This window comes from Castanea sativa, chromosome 7 (genome assembly GCF_040712315.1).
Source record: "Castanea sativa cultivar Marrone di Chiusa Pesio chromosome 7, ASM4071231v1".
Classification (NCBI taxonomy): domain Eukaryota; kingdom Viridiplantae; phylum Streptophyta; class Magnoliopsida; order Fagales; family Fagaceae; genus Castanea; species Castanea sativa.
The window spans coordinates 34,473,240-34,491,659 of NC_134019.1; the positions used below are offsets into that span (position 1 = coordinate 34,473,240).

Sequence of the window (18,420 nt, forward strand, 5' to 3'; positions counted from 1 at the left end):
TTTCCAAGGGGAAAGAGATGCAGAAAGAATTTTAGATTAAATTCATAAAAAATGATTCCCCCTGCCCAGTATGATTGACATATGACAGCCGAAGCACTATCAATACAGGGCATGTCACCAATAAAGCTTTACCCAAAAGGCTTATTTAAAGTATTGTTGGTTCAGCACAACAACTTTTTAAGGAATATATTAGCAATCATGGTATAATTACTCTTCAAAAAGAATATCTTGAATGGTAAGTACTATCAAACGCATTCTACCACGTACCAATAACTATAGCAATAGCTAATACAGATTTACTACAAAAGTATATACACAATATGCAAACTATTAAGCTTACAACATTCTTAATCAACATGCGCAGGCTCCTAGCAGGAAACTAATCACGCTGAAAGAACCCCCCAAGAAAAATCCTTTTACAGTAAGGCTCAGGGACCACAATTTAGAACAAACTATACTAAGTTTTTACAAAATTACCTACTATCTCATCTCATTTAACCAGAACAAAGGCTGCAAAAATTTTGGATTTTGTGTCAAAGTTTCTTCCAATAAATTTTTATATTTTGATAGTGCAAAGAAGTAATTATCATCGTTATGCAGAACAAACAGCTTCACGTGCATAGGGCAACAGTTATCAAACGATTCTTTCTCATCCTGCAGATTCACGGAGCTAAAGACTTTACACTATTGTGTTACATAAATACAAAACGTCTCTCAAACAAAATGACCACAACAAATACACATATGTTCAAACAAGACGGTACATATATGAACATGGAAATCAGCGAGAATCTATGTAAAATAAAAAAGGAATTCCATATAACAAGTAATCTCAACAAGTTCTTGTAAATATCAAAGGAGAATTTCTACACAAATACTAGCACCCACCAAAAAAAAAAAAAAAGACACTCACTTTTAATCAAATGCTCGACTATAGATAATGCAATAACCCCATCACTAACCCAAAAGTATGTGAAAAAAAAAAAAAAAAAAAAAAAAAAGAGATAAGGAAAATTAGATTTTGATAATGTTGCTACATCCACATTTACAAGTTCAAATGCAAATATTACCTTATGCTCTTCACAGTTGACACAAGTCCTTCATAGTCAGCCCAATATATGTCACCATTGGCAAGAACCCATAAGTAAAATTCCTTCACAATTGCTTCATGCTTGGGATCAGTTGTCTGATTGAACTTATCATAAGATATGTGATATGTCTAACTGCAGGAAGAACGTAAACAACAAAACAAAGGAGATCATAAAAAAAATAGAAAATATGCACAACAATTGGAACATTCAACAAGTCAGGCTAAAGTAAACTGAGAGTGCATTTCTATCTTGAATTATTATTACGTCTTTCCATAGTGTCTTATAAGCTTGTGAAATAGCATCGCATTGTTCGCTTGGGTCGGAAACCTGGTCTGCAGCAGCAGTAGCAATTTTCCACCCATGCTCATCCGTGCTGGTAATGAATAAAACTTTCTTCCCGAACGGCCTCTGCCACAAGATATGAACCATAAAAAATTTGCCTTTTATGTCATATTGCAACAAAAAAATTGTTCAAAAACATGAAATTACAACAATGCATTTTCCCTGAATTGCTAGTTGAATATGTTACCTATATGATAGTAAAAATACATTACATCTTCTGAATTTGCCTTTGAATTTACTCTTCATTAGTAAAAGAACCTAGCTTTTACTTTGTTTTTACATCTTCTCAATTCATGAAAAATATTTAAACCCATTGAGGGCCATATTATGGTCGGTGAATCATATCTCCAAAAAGCTATTTGCTGAAAAAATTCTATATAAAAATGGAAGAGAATGCATCATCATTCAAAAGAGGACTGTTAAACCCACTGGTGTATAAAAGATCCTATTACACCAAATCAACAAAAAAAAAAAAACTCATAGATCAAACCCATACTTAAATTGATACTATTGAAATACTTATCAACTCCATTTCAAGCATTTCTTCAATATAATATGTTCAAACCTCATAGATCCATCCCATAATTTAGATTCCAAAAAATATGTACTCAATTTCAATTCCAAAGTATCCAAACCCCCCAAATTAGAATACTGCTTTCTCTCTGAGCCATACTTCGTAGCCTCTCTAACAAAGATTGTAATTTGGACAAGTCTGCTAGGTAATTTCCGTGATAGATAAATTTTTTTTGGGAAACAAACAAAGAGTTAGAGAGACCTGTAATCTGACAAAGGAGCGTCGGGGATGAGATCGCCGTCCACCGCTCCTCAGCTCGTCGTTGGAGATCTGTTTTTTTTTTTTAGTAAAAAAAAAAAAACTATTTTTTATTTTTATTTTTTTAAATTTTTATAGGTTGTACTAGATTATTGGAAATTTTTTTTTTAAAATAACTATAAAATCTAAACAATATTATTAGTTAGACAACGTTTCAAACTAATTTGGATTCTAACAAATCGAGTTTTGTGGACTCGATTTTGGACTTAAAAATCGAGTACATTGTACTCGATTTCTCCATCGCGGCACCGGCTGAGCTGGATAAAATGTCCACGTAGATTTCAAACTCGAGTGCATCGGAGTCGTTTTAAGAACTCGAGTCTAATAGACTCGATTTGTGTTCAGCCGTTCACGTGTCCCAAACACTCAAACTCCTAGATCACTCACACCAAAACACCCTCAAACAGCTCGCAGATCACACTTAAACTCCCAAAATTCGAAATCACTCAAAATCTCACTCTCAAACACCTCGTTGATCTCACTCTCAAAATCATAAAAATTCAAACATCACAAAATCACAGAATCTCAAAATCTCCCTCATCTCTCACTCTCAAACCACAGACGCTCAAACCCACTCAAGCACGAGGCTCTCCCTCAGTCTGTCATTCTCCTCTCAACTCATTGGCGGCTCGGCCTCATCGGTGGCTTGGTCTGTCGTCGTTGGCTCCTCTCGTCGTCGGTCTCTGACCCACCATCTCTGCGAGCCCAGCATCTCTCTCACTCTGTCATTCACCGTCTCTCTCTCACTCTCAGGTAATTGATTCATCCTTGGTTTTTTTTTTTTTTTTTTTTTTTTTTTTTTTTTTTAAAGGGTTCTGTACATATAGCTTATTTGAACTGATTGATTGGTGTAACCAAATCTTAATTTCTTACATTTTGTTAGTTAACCGGAGGAATTTAATTTTATTGCTGAAATTGTCATTCTTCATTACGTGTAATAAAGTTGCTCCATGGATTAATTTTTTTTTTTAATTTTTAAAATTTACGTGAAATTATTTTTGGAAATTGAGGTTAGAATCTTGCTAGTCTGGTTCAGGGTATTCAACATGAATGGCATGGTATCCTGGTCTGGTGCCATATTTATATGATTGAGATGTTTCTAACACATAGTACCTTAGTTAACTTAGTGTAATTGGAATTGAATTAGAAAGTATTGTGATGTTTTCTAGTAGAAAGATTCTCAGAAGTATTGGCTTACACATGTTTCTAAAAGATTTTGTAATATTAAAGTAGATATGAGCTGAATATGTTACATCTTTTTACGGAAATGGACACAAATATACATACGTTAATGGCAGCCTTGAACTTACATTAAGGAGCTGTCCTGCATCAAACCTTAGTGTTTTACTTTTAGTATTGCAGACATAACATTTGAGTTTGACAGGATAATACATGCTGGAAGGCTCACTAGCATGATAACAAATGGGCGAGTGAAAAAAGGCATCAAACCTTAGGGCTTTCTTGCAAGAAAAAAATAGTAAGAACATACAGCCAAAAAAAAGAAACTCCAATCCACAAAATCCAATCTCCTCAATCTCAAGTTATCACTCGTTAGGATCTTATTCCAAGCTGCACACCAAACAAAGAAAGAAGCTCACCTAGGGGCCTTTACTCTCCAAATAACTTTCCAAGGAAAGACAATTGGTCAATTAAAATCTTATTTTAGGTCTTTTTAGGTAATTAAGCTTCTAGTATTATATTACCAAGAATAGAGGTTATTTTTGTAATCCAATAAGTAGGATTTCCCAAACCCTAAACCATTTAGAATAAGGGTTTCCCTAGCCAACTAGAATTAGGGTTCATCATCAAGCCCAGAAACCAGTTGGTTTTTGGTATAAGCAGAGTTTGAATTCCAGATCTTTTATGCAACTACAAGAGACGTTACTAGTTGAGCTAATTCCAACCAACCCTAGGTGTTGACTTCTAGAGGTTTTGTTCTCTATTGCTTGGTGCTGACTCAAACAAGTCAATGCTGACTTCTAGGTTTTCTATCCTTTATTTTTCAGATTTTCATTTTTATTGTTGCATTTTTTTGGTTTTGTCCTGTGTCACTTACTCATTGCATTATAGAATTTTTTAAAAAATTGTTATCCTCTTTAGATCACATCCTGTGATCCTACTAAATTGTATGGTAGCATCTGTGCCATCCTTATTTGTGGTACATTGGCACTACTAAATTGTATGGTAGCATCTGTACCATCCTTATTTGAGGTACATTGGATAATGCCTAAGACAGTTGCGGAGGTGCTTACATGCTAGGAAAGGAAGTTTTGCTGTGATGATAGCTGCAAGGTTTAGAGTTCAGTCCCATTTTCTATTATGTAGACATTTTGGTGATACTGTAATAATCAAAACTTTAACAATATTGAGCTTAATTGAAACCACTTAAGTCTTTATCTTAAGATCCTTGTTACCTTGTATAATTGGGCAAATGTTTTGACACTGTATTATTAAATAATAATAAAAATGCAAAAAGCACACCTTCTAAATCTGACAGGACAAGTGTTCTAGACAGCCTTCATTGTAACTCTTCCTTGGACTTCTTTCTTTTTTTAATCTTAGATTGTAACATCTAGGAGAAATCTGCATTTACCCCCTGTTGTTCTCCTTAAATAAAATTTGTGTTACTAATAAAAAAAAAAAGCTGGGTGTTTCTCAATGGTAGTAACTATAGTCCAGTGCAATTACTGCAATATAACAACTTCATTTTGATGGATATATTAATGGATTAGAACAACATTGAATATTCAGGTTGTTAAATAAAAGATCAGAGAGAGAAGGACTAACCATTAATGGATTAGATCCTCATCAACACCCCTATCAAAGTCACCTCGCTCAATCCTCTCTTCGTACTCATCTCTATCGTCAAGATCTTCCCCAACACACTGTTCATCTTCATCTTCAACTACTGGAACTGTAGAGGATTCACCTCGATGTGTACAAAATTGATCTTCATATCTATTGTCAGGTTCACTCTCAACTGTTCTTGGTGTCTCTTGAAAATGGGGTGTATAGCCTCCCAACATGGTGCATTGATCATCTAGGACTGAAAACTGTAGAGATGTAGTTGTTTGTACAATATCCTTTGCTCCGACTTCTACACGCGGCTCCAAACTGACGTACAACTCAAAATTTGCTACTTGTTCCCATTGACGCATCTTGTGAAACATGAACTTCACATGTTTGTCTTCTGTAATCGCCATATATCTGTAATTAATGCATTGATTGAGGACTTTATGTGGAGAACAGAAAGTAATATGTATGTCATGCAAAGCAGGGTTCAGTTGCAGCTCTTCCATAATTTTTATCTTCAAATCACTCAAGGTCTTTAACTTATGGCGTATCATCATATAACAGCACTGGATATCCGGACCTTGAAATGGAAATCCATCATAAGGGTTGGCATTGCTAAGGGATCCACCGTAGTATATATTTATATAGATCATTATCAACCTATAGATCATCAAGTGCAATTGTGTTAGTGACAAATTTATAACTCTCAATCAACATCAATCACAAAACTTTGGGTATGACATGCCAACAATACTAATCTCAACCAAATTTGCATATACTCACATCCAAATCATTCTAGAGGCATGACTTTCAAAACCCATTCAAATAAGATATGATGAACAAAAATATTATAGCAACTAGTTACCCATTGAAATCTTTGTTACAAATCTGAAACAACTATATCTTGAAATAATTTATACTAAAAAGACTGTAATGGGTGTCTTAGGTATCAAACTCATAATCCATTTCATACCAATGACAAAAACCTAAAAGTACTAAATATTCCTAACAATTGATCACAATATTTAGTACTAAATATTCCCAATATTAATTTTTTTAAAAAACCTAGCATAATCACAATATTTGGTACTAAATATTTCCCCAATACTAAACATTCCCAATAATTAATCACAATATTAATTTTTTTTAAAAACCTAGAAAATAATTTAATCACAATATTTACACTAACAAAAAATAAGCAAATATTCCCAATATGTTGTAATAACATAATTAATCACAATATTTGGTACTAAAAATTCCCAATTTACAGTCACAATATTAATTTCCTAAAAAAAACTTAGCAAATAATTTAATCACAATATTTACACAAACAAAAAAAAAAAAAATTTCCAAATATGTTGTAATAACATTAATCACAATATTTAGTACTAAGTATTTCCAATAATTAATCATAATAATAATTAAAAAAAACCAACAAATAATCACAATATACTAACAAACTACCCACAAACAAACAAACTAATCACAATATTTACACTAACAAACAAAAAAACAAAAATTTTCCTAATATGTTCTAATTGTTTCTTAAAAAAATAACCTAGCAAATAACCACTATATTTAACTAACAAAAAATATTATCAATATTGTAAAAAACATTACCTGAGAGTTGATGAAAGTTGAGTGATGAAGTAAGTTGTGTGAGTGATGAAGTAAGTTGTGTGAGTGATGAGGGTTGTGTGAGTGGTGCTGCTGTGAGAGCAGAAGAGAAATGAGAGCATAAGAGAGGGTGTGAGCCGGGTAAGGGGGAAAAAGGTCCCAGTTGGGACCCACATGACACGTGGATGGGTTGGGGACCATTCACAGAAATCGAGTTCAGGAAACTCGATTTTTAGAAGCAAATAAATTGAGTCTCCTTTACTTGAGTTACGTCCACGTGTCCGAAAACCATGGGGACCAAAAATCGAGTCCAGTAGACTCGATTTACTGTAAAGTGATCACGTGCGCCCGTGACTTATGTGGAAAGTAGAAATCAAGTTCATTGAACTCGATTTGTTGACCAAAAATCGAGTTCGTTGAACTTGATTTTCATGACCAAAAATCGAGTTTATTGAACTCGATTTTTGTGCCTACGTGGACTCCTTGTCCAGCTCAGCCAGTGCCGCGATGGAGAAATCGAGTACAATGCACATGTTTTATAAGCCCAAAATCGAGTCCAATAGACTCGATTTGTTAGAAACCAAATTTGTTTCAAACCTTTACTTACTAATGATATAGTTTGAGTTTTGTAGTTACTTCTGAAAAAACGCCTAGATTATTTCTAGGGTTTTAAACTTAATAACTCTCCAAATAAGACTAGCCATACCTTCTTTCTTTTTCTTTTTCTTTTTCTTTTTTGGAGGAAAAGGCTCTGTGAGGTGAAAATGTATTTTGTAACAAATGATACTATGTCATCTATATTAAAATCTAAAAAATGAGTTATTTGTTTATAAAAATAAATGTATTGATTTATTTCTAAGGTTTTTTAGTGATACAGTAATGCTAAAGTATTTTGTATCAAACGTGAGATATCTGTATTGGTTTATTTCTAGGATTTTTTAGCCATACAGTGATGCAATTTTCTTTTCCCTAATAAAAAAAGTGGGTAAAGTTGGCCAAAAATTAGGCAAATAGTCTTACAGAAAATTTTTTTTTTTGGCCCACATAACAAAAAAGACTTTTAACTCTTTTTGCAAGAAAACAAAAATGGATCAGTCCATGATATAAATTATTATAGACAAAATTTAGTTACAAAATTGGTCGTAGCCAAACCTTATAATCTTACTCAATATCATTAATATTACTACATATTTTAAAAATCTTACCATTGGATTGCATATTCTTTATACTTTTAATACACATCAAATTTTGTACTAATCAGATATTATTTACTATATAATCTATACAATTATATTTTATGCATAATTTTAAACTACAAAAACTTGCAATTCAAACAATTTATTGATGACATAGCTATTGATCTTTAATTTTCTAGAAATTGTGCAAATATGAAGTATATAAGAAGCAAATGTAGTCCAATGGTGTATTTGTCAAAATTCACCTTCAATAAATAGATATTGAGTAAACTACAACTAATCTTATAACTAAATTTTGTTCAATTATAAATTTCCCAATTTGAATAAACCCAAATGGATTAGGTAATGGGCATAAAATAGGTAATCAAAAACTAATATTACATATGGTTTAAAAGAGTATGTAGTATAACTTGTTTCACCCTCCCTTAAAAGTTATTATAGCTTTTTAGTGGAGTTTGAGGTGTGCATTTGTTTTAGAATTTCTTTTCCCCTCCCTCGTGTGTATATGTTTATTTCTTAAAAAAAAAAAAAGAAGGTAATTGCCCCACGTTGCTTAAAAGAGTATTGTGTGTAATATAATTTGCTTATCTTAAAAGCTACCATGACTTCTGAATAGAATTTATGATATACCTTTGATTTTAGTTAGTTATGCAAGGGTACGAAGGTCATCAACATAGAACAAATAGAAAATCTCACTCCACCGAACATAGACAGTCATGCTAGCCTATTTTCAGCTAACAACCAACAAAATAAACCATAGAAAGGGTTTGTTTGGGATCCACTTATTTTGCTGAAATTGAAAACTTTTTGCTGAAAGTACTGTAGATAAAAATAAAAGTTAGCTAAAATAGTACCGCGAGACCCATGAATAGTGCCAAAAAGTACAGTGGGGCCCATGAATAATGCCAAAAATAAGCTAAATAGTAAAATAAGTTGGCTTTTTAAGTTTGAGCCAAACGCATCAAAATCTACTTTTTGCATGAACTTAATCTTCATTTGTACAAGTTTATCAAAAATCTTCCTCTATATACAATGGAAACCTAACAAAGAAACAATAAGCATCCAATAGGAGTCATGAAAAGAGCTAAAACGATTGAATCTTATCAATACATTGCCCCGATTTTTCCGTTCTTGCCTTTCAAAATCTATCATTGTACAATTAGGGCATGTTTAGTAGAGTGTAATAGACATTGTAATGTAATAGCTATTCTTTAAAACGAGGAATAAAAATTTCTTACAAAAAGGTTTGAATTCCTATTCCTTCGCCTAATAACACGCTTTATTAAGAAAATTCCCAAAAAATCCCCTGTTACCCGCTTCTCCAAGATTTTCATCTCCCTCTCAAAAATTTTATCTCTCCCTCCCATTCAAAATATTATGTCCCTCCTCTCAAAAATTTTAATCTCTCTCTACTAGAGATCTCATATTTCTTCAATTACTGCCTTTCTCTCCCCTCAGTTGCTTATCTCTTCTTAAGAATTTTTTCTCTCCCCTACAAGAGCTCTACAATTCCACAAGTACTGCTGCCCTTCTCTCTTTTACAATGCGTAAACTGAATGAAATAAAAAGAAATGGTGCGAAGTGCAACAAACTGGAAGTTGCAGAGTGAGGAAACAACTGAGAGTAAAATACATGGAAGAAGAAAAAGAGGGAGGAAGAAGTAGATGCCTTGTAGATATTTTTTGAGAATATGTGGTCTTCATTGAACTTTGAAAATGGGAGCCTTTGGGAAATAAAAATCTATATATAAAAAGTGCAAATGGGCAAACAGTAAATCACTATAGTGTATTTGGTTTGTTCAACCCGCTTTATTCATTAGCTTTTTTTTTTTTTTTTTTTTCACAGTATGCTAGTTTTGTTTGTGCTCTTTTGGTCTTTTCTTTTAAATATTTATACATGCATATATTGACTTAACAAATTTTTACAATATTTTCACAATTATTGACAATTTGCACGGTTGTCCTTTTTTTTTTTTTCACAGTATGCCGGTTTTGCTTGTGTTCTTTTTGTCTTTTCTTTTAAATATTATATGTCCATACATAGTTACACTAACACAACAAATTCTTATAATATTTTCACAATTATTGAAGTGTCAATTTTTTAAAGGTCAAAATAAAATAATAAAATAAGAGACTGAGATTAATTACAACTGAAAATAAATGTATTATGAAAATTTTATAACATCTTCTTCTTGTCACAATATTTTCACAATTGCCGAGATCTCAGTTCTTTATTGATCAAAATGAAATAAAATAAAAAGAAATGCTATGTCCATAACATTTTCACAATAATTTCACAACAAATTTTATGCGGCTAAGTATTTTTTATGGATAAAAAAGTGATATCAATAGTGGGCTCAGTTTAAAACCAATAACAACTTGTCATTTAAAATTTGTCCTAAAACTGTTATGGATGTAACATTTCTCTCAAATAAAATTAAAAAAAAAATCTATTCGGATCCTAAAAATGAAAATATTGTGAAAATGTTATAATATTTTGTTATATTTTTTGACTTCTTTTTAAGTATATATAGTCAAATTGGGTGAGCCAAAATTCACAGTTTCACGCACAATTTTCTTGTGTTGTCTTTTTTTTTTTTAATGCATAATTTTAAAATTAGTAATAATTTTTCACCTAAGATTTTTTGTGAAAATGCTATAAATGTAAAAGATAAAAAATAAAATATCAAACTGGGACCTATCACAGCTGGAAATAAAAAGTATTGCAAAGATGTTATGTTCCTAAGCTTCTTTTTTGTGTAACATTTTTTTTGTGTTCCTAGGCTTCTTTTTTTGTTTAGTCAAATTTGGTAAGCCAAAATTCATTGTTTTAGCCACAATTTTCTTAAATTGGTTTTTTATTTGTGTTTTTTAAAATGCACGGTTAAAAGTGGTTAGCCCAATTTAAAACCAGTAACAATTTACCACTTAGAGTTTATTATGAAAATATTTCGGACATAGCATTACTCTAAAATAAAATAATAAAATATCATACCAGGACCCACCATAGCTAGAAATAAGGTAGTGTAAGAATATTGTCAACATTTTGTTATGTTCCTAGACTTCTTTTTGTTGGAAAACTGGTTTTGCATTTCATACAAAACACACAGCGGAAGCAACAAACACACATCTAATTCATTCATGAGAGATAACATGTAACCTTGAATTCTAGAACAAAGAATAGAAAGTGTACCTTAGTGCGGTGAAATTCAAAACCAAAGATTAGAAGTACTTGGGAACACTTTTAATCTACACTCCAATTCCACTTCCGCCCAAGAAGTGTGGTCTCTCAATCAGTTTACACGTATGTGTTCAAGGGAGAATAAGAGAGTGGCTTACACTCACATACACACCATTTCATGAATTACCATTCATTCTTTTCAAAATTCTGTATGTTTCTCTTCTTATATATAACTGATTATCTAATTGGGCTAGCCTTTTGGGTCATTTCAATTGGGTTTTAGTATGTGGCTTGGAGTGAAACTAAAAGGGAACAAATAAGACTTTAGCTCCAATGGGTCTTAGGTTTATCTGTCAACTCTTGACAAGTCCAAAGTTACCATTAATTATATTTAATACCACTATATAAATATAACTGCATTCTAGACCTTATTAATAAATTATATCCCAAGACTTTAATGATATCATTTGATCTCTCCATGAAATATCCATAGTGAACAAAGCCGTAATGAACTGTCACTTTATAAACAACTATTTTATCCTTGAGTACCCGATTTAATCTTTTAGTTATTCATATTTATTGAAATCTGATTTCAATATATATAAACTTTACTAACTCCTTACTAAAGTGGGTGCCTTGAATAACCAGTTCCTATTAAACTTATCTCAAAGGGATATTTCTTGTCTTTATAAAAGGAGATTATGGATTCCATCTTTTGAATATGTATTCCCTCAACAATACGTGTGGTTATTCAACATACTAAGATTTTGACCGTCAATATTAGATCCCACTCTTGATATATCAAAGTAACCTACATTTCATGATCGGAGTTCACTATCCTCTCAGGATTGAGAGTCTATGAAATTAGAAGTCGTGAGATTAATTATTCAGGTAATAGTTGTTGATTGAATAATTAATCTCACAGCGAACCAGTTTAATATGTCTTAACACTTAAGACACATCAATACATCAACTAGAAGTATCCACTTCCATGATCAAGACAAACTATCTTAGTTGATGTGTTACAGTCTTCGTAGATGAAATGCCCAATTTCATCATCGACTGCGAACTACATTTTGAATTTACAAGGAACTTGTGATTTATATCTTCTGTGACTAAATGACATAAATCATATATAATGCATCTCATGGACTATGATAATGTCCCATTAGTTCATTTGCAAATAGTCTCATATAATTAACAATTTAATTATTTATGATATGCCAATAAATTGGATTTTTGGGCACAAACCCTAACACTTTTTTGGTTTAGTCAATTTGTTGAACCAAAATTCATTGTTTTATGTAAAAAAATTTTAGGTTGATTTTTTTTAACACATTGTTTCAAGTTATAAATAAAAAAAAAAAAAACACATTGTTTTACACACACACACAAAAATTGACGAAGTAGTAGTTTCCTCCTTTATGTTTGGGGTAGTTTCATTCTCCCCTAAACTAAAGTTAAGTAACTTTCTCCTTTATATTTTATAAATGAGCATATACTCCTATTATTACTCTCTTAGTTAAACCCTAAGAAAATCTTATACTTCCTAAAATATTCCATTGTGTAACGTCTAAAATACTTCTACTAAATTTTAATATCCCAAAACATTTTTTCATGTATTTTGAATTTTATGTGGTAGACCGGTAGTTATGCATGGAAAGTTAGAATAATGATATATGGTGTTTTATTTGTTACCTAGATAACACTAATTTATTAGTTTTAAATCTTCATGACTTATAATTTTATCCAATAGAAACTTTGATGACAGATATCTTTTGTTATTTTGTTCTTTTTTAATTTCTTTTCCTGCTTAAAAGGGTGTTCATTAAAAATAAGAAAGCTAAACATCGTAGTTAGACTCATAAAATAAGACAATAAAGAATGAAGTATGAATAACAAAGTCTTCATTGTAGATGATTGCAAGTATTCAATTTGAAGAAAATCTTCAAAAAACTGTAGCAAATATCATCATTCATTGCGAAAATTTAAATATTGTGGAAAAATGATGACATTTATTATCATTCTTTGTAGCATTTTTTGGTGAGTAGATATTACATTTAGTAAATAAGTTCTAAGAAATTGTTATAGTAAATAGACATTTAAATAGCTATTTTAAATTTAAGTATGTGACTTCATACTTCTTCAACAAAAAAAACTATATTAATTTTCTCACTAAAGGGGCTGCATGTGCTTTGCACGAGCGCCCACACTAGTAATAATAAAGTTTATGAGAGAGATGATCGCTTATTATAACCAAAGTTTATGAAAAGATTGAGAATTTTACCATTGTTCAAGTAAGATTCTATTTGTTGGTCAAATTTTACAACTGTGGGACACTTGATTGAAGACTCACAAGATTTTTTGAAAGAGCAGTTGAGTACTAATGTAGCTACTTCTTAATTTTTATACAATGAAATGTAATCAATTTTATTTACAAAAAGAAGAAGAAGAGAGATTGGGTTTATTGGAGGTCCTCTTTTCAAGATTGGTTTGTTAAACTAATCCTTATTAAAAGTGTATTTGTAATTTATAATAAGGGTATTTTAGACAATTTAATTTAAAATGCTTTTATACCATTATCTTTAGGGTTCTAATCTTGTGTTGTTATCAAAAAAATTAATAGTAAGTATTACATTACAACATCTTGTATTTCTTAAAATACCTATTCTTATTCCTATGTAATCACCATTATAGTCTACCAAACGTGCCTAAGGAGAAAACAGTATAAAAAAAATATAAAAATGAGAATGCGAGAAGACTCACTTTATGGAGAGCAGTATAGAAAAAAATGATTATTAAATTCGATCAACCCAACAACAATGTTTCCAACGACTAGCTTTTGACAATACCACAAAATTAGGATAATTGATTAAAATAGTCTAGTTCTAATTCCTATCATTGCACTGCTATAGATTATGAGATGATTAGGTAATTAGCCTATAGGAAAGATACCGAGAGAGAATTTTCTCAAAGAAGAGAAGAAAATGACCAAGAAAAGGTTTCTTCTTGTTGGTACATAGGAAATTCCATGTCTGAAAAACTTTAAATATTGGTACAAAGAAATTAAGCATTTTCCTTAGTGGGAAATTAGTTGGACTGTCATTTAACATGTTGGGTTAAAATGAAGGCGAAAAATCTATTTTCGTCCTTACATTTTCACGCGATACCCACTTTGGTCCCTAACTTTTATTTTCACCGCTTTAAGTTCCTATCCTAAAAAACTCATCTCTTTTTTGTCTCTACTGTTACATCAGGGACGGAAAATGCACATGTGGCAAACAGAGTGTCCTGTTGGCACACTAAAAGCTGACGTGGCCATTAAAATAATAATAATAAAAATTTATTTGGCTTTAAAAAATGCAACGTCAGCATCTAAATTAAAAAAAAATTATTAATTTTAACTAAATAAAAAAATTAAAAACTAAAAATCATATGAATTGAGATCTAAGTGTGTCTTGAACAAGAACAACAAGAACACAAACCCAGATCCAAGAACACAAACCCAAAAATTAAAAAAAAAAAAAAGCAAAAAACTCGTTTTTGTCCCAGCCAAATCAATGACAAAACATCTAAATCATCCAACATCAACAACAAAACAACATAGCATCAATCAAACCATAGATCATCAACAAACCCTAGAGAAAACCCAATCATCAACCCCAAAATCCATAAATCACATCATCAAACCACAGATCCTCAACAAACCCCTAAAAAACCCGGATCCTCTATGCTTCTCTCTTTCAGATCTGGACCGATAGACCACCCAATCACTACCAATTGGCCATGGGGTTAAAGAGAGAGATAAAGATGATGAGTTAGAGAGAGAACAAACTAGACATCAAGAGATTGAACTAAGAAGATGAAAGATCTGGGTTTTAATCACAGAGCGAGATCTTGGTGCAAAGCTCTTCGGGACTGAGATTGTAAGAGAAATCCATGTTAGCAAACTCTTTGAGAAGCTTCAACCCAGCCTCGCAGAGCTTCTCCGCCACCAAAACCGTCGGCTTCGCGTCCAAAGAGCCAGAAGCTTTAACGATCACCACCAAGGGCTTCGAGAATCGTTGGCTAGGATGGAGAGCTACGGAGAAAGCCGAGCTAAGTGACTGTCTAGAAGACGACGACAACGAAGGCGTTGCAGAAAAATAAAGGATTTACTGATACTAAAGGATTGACCTTTGAGCTTGCTTTCGTTTGCTGGGTTTTATTTTCTTCTTCTTCACTGTTTTCCTTTGTACGACGTTGTTTGTTTGTTGGGTCTTCAATGGCACATCTAGAAGGGAGTCCTAGTAGCTCGTCGATTTCTCAAGCGGAAACGGGTAAGGAAGCTTTCTGGGTTAGCTAAGAAATTTGGAGAAAGAGAGTAGAAGTGAAAGCATTCTCTATTTGGTTTCCGAGAAAACATAGGAAAATAATTTGAAAGTGAAAGTTTTGTTCTTTTCTTTATAGTAAAACCCTCTTTTCCGTTATGGGTTTTGAAGAAAAAAACAATGAATAAATTCTACCAGCTGAGCTAAATATTAGTCTTTAAGCTTTGTAGAGTGAAGGTTTTGAATTCTCAGCTCACAAAAATAAATTGATGTTAGAAGTTGTAGCTTACTTCATTCGCCTATGTTTTCTTGCAACCAAGCGAAGCAGAAACTTTCTCAACAACAAAGATGGGTTTTTCGCCTTTTTATTTATTTATTTATTTTTATAAATTTATGGGTTTGTGTTCTTGGATCTAGGATTGTGTTCTTGTTGTTCTTATTCAAGACACACTTAGATCTCAATTGATATGATTTTTAGTTTTTAATTTTTTTTATTTAGTTAAAATTAATAAATTAATTTTTTAATTTAGATGCTGACATGGCATTTTTTAATGCCAAATAACATTTTTTTTAATTATTATTTTAATTGCCATGTCAGCTTTTAGTGTGCCAACAGTGCACTCCGTTTGCCACACGTTTTTTAGGATAGAGACTAAAATTAGTGAAAATAAAAGTTAGGGACCAAAGTGGGAATCGCGTGAAAATGTAGGGATGAAAATGAGTTTTTCGCCTAAAATGAATTGACCCATTGCAAATTAATTAATTACCCAAGTTGTTTATGAATGGGGAATACGACTGAGGCAGAACTCTACTGGATGAATTTAAAGTCACCACTCTCGAGAATCCGCTATTATCAATCACAAGCGATTATAAGTATAAGGAATCTTACCAAACCCTATGGCCTATCCCAAAATACTAAGTTACAGTTGAACCCTTACCCCAATACCCAATTAGACTTGTATTGTAGCAGCAATCTCTCCGTTGGTTGCACGAATCCTAGTACGTGACTAATAATGATGCACGGATTCAGTACGTGTCTAACTCCTTTGCACGAATTCCAGTACGTGACTCACTCACCAACTTGAGGAAGATTGTTGGCTACAAAGTTCTTCAGTTTATCAACAATGAAGATCAAGAAGCTCCTTGGTCATAAAACCCTTGGTGTAAAGATGCAGTAGCTTCTGCAGAGAGAATGATGAACTAGGTCACAATATGCTTGTATTCTGTTTGCATCACCTTTTCATACTCTGCGCATAATGCGACGGCCTTTAAAATAAGCCTCATATATGTCTAGGGTTGTGAGAAAAGAAACCCTACACAAATACATAAGCATATGCGTGTAATCAGATCTGAAAAGTCTGATTTTGTAATTCTCAACAGATACAGCTTGTGTTGAGTTTCTGTCAAGCTTCAACATTAAATCTCAATAGAAAGGATTCCGTTGAGATTTAATGAACAACACTTCCTTCACTTGTTTCTTGGTCAGACTTGCATGGCTTCAATACTTAACTTGAACACTTGTTTCTTGAAGTACTAAACATATCTTAGATCTACCCAATTACAAGTAAAGTGAGTTTTGTCAAAGGATTAGCCAATTACATAAATATGTCCCTAACAATCTCCCCCTTTGGCAATCCGTGACAAAACCACAACAAAACAAATAATCATGAGATAATTCTTAAATCACTCAACTCATAACCACTTGTTGAAATACAACATAAATCTAACCCTAACATAAACTCTTGAAAAACTTTGCAAGAAGAGAGAGAAGAGAGTTCATGGCTTGGTAGACTTTTACAACCTGTCTTTTTGAAACACTTAAACAAAAACTCATTAAGCATCATATGTGAAACAGAAATAAAGATTGCATACATAAAGAAACATGTGTATAAAGAGAGAAAAGAAACAACACATGAAGAGATAGGTGAAAAAAAAAAAAAACATACATCATCATATATATGAAAATAAAGTACAATGTATGCCATAAACGGTCACAAGACCAGTATACAAGAAGCTAAAAGTAAAGATAAGAAAAGAAAAGAAAATACATGTAAACCTCACTACATCCCTCAAAAACTATAAACACTCCCCCTATCAAAAAATATCCTATACTAACTCTCCCCCTAAGTACAAGACTACTCCCTCAAACAAAAATTACTCCCTCTTTTTGCCACAAATGACAAAAGGTAAGTCACTGAGAGGGCATCATCTCGTCATTACCAGAAGAGCTAGCATCATCCTCATTTATGGGAAAAGCATGATTTGTATCTCATACAAAACATACGCAACGAAAAATTAACGGATTTACTTCATTCGCAATTGATAAGATGCACTATGTAAATTTTAGAATTTAAGAACAAGAGAGTGTACCTTGAAGTGGTGAAAATCAAAACAAAGATCAGAAGCACTTGGGAACACTTTTAATCTTCACTCCAATTCCACTAACGCCTAAGAAGTGTGGTCTCTCAATCAGTTCAAGGGAGAATAAGAGAATGACTTTCTCTCACTCACACACCCTATTTCATAATGATGTCTCATCATAATATTCTGTATGTTTCTTACCTTGTATCTAACTGATTATCTAAATGGGTTAGCCTTTTGGGCCTTACCAATTGGGCTTAAGTGTGTGGCTTGGAATGGGACCAATAAGACACTAGCTCCAATGAGCCTTGAGCTTTTCTATCAACTCTTGATAAATCCAAAGTTACCATTAACTATATTTAATACCACTATATAAATATAGTTGCACTTTAAACCTTGTTTATAAATTATATCCCAAGACTTTATCGTACATGCAATCCATTCATAAAATATTCGTAGTAATACAAAATCATGAATGTAGACTACCACTTTGTAAATTACTACATCTTAGGCCTAACACTCTAAATAACCAAACCCATTAAATTTATCTCAATGAAATATTTTGTATCTCCGTTAAGAGACTATGAATTCTATCTTGAGAATATATGTTCCATCAACACTAAATATGGCTGCCCAACATACTGAGGTTTTGATCGTGATTTTAGATCTCACTCCTGATATATTAAAGCAACTTATAT

The 18,420-nt window shown here is 32.3% G+C and overlaps 1 protein-coding gene across 3 annotated transcripts in view; it reads right to left on the reverse strand.

The window, feature by feature from the left end:
• LOC142642804 (methionine--tRNA ligase, chloroplastic/mitochondrial-like) overlaps positions 1–18,420 on the reverse strand; it is a 42,932-nt gene that overhangs the window by 4,661 nt on the left and 19,851 nt on the right. The gene's annotated exons all lie outside the window — the stretch shown is intronic.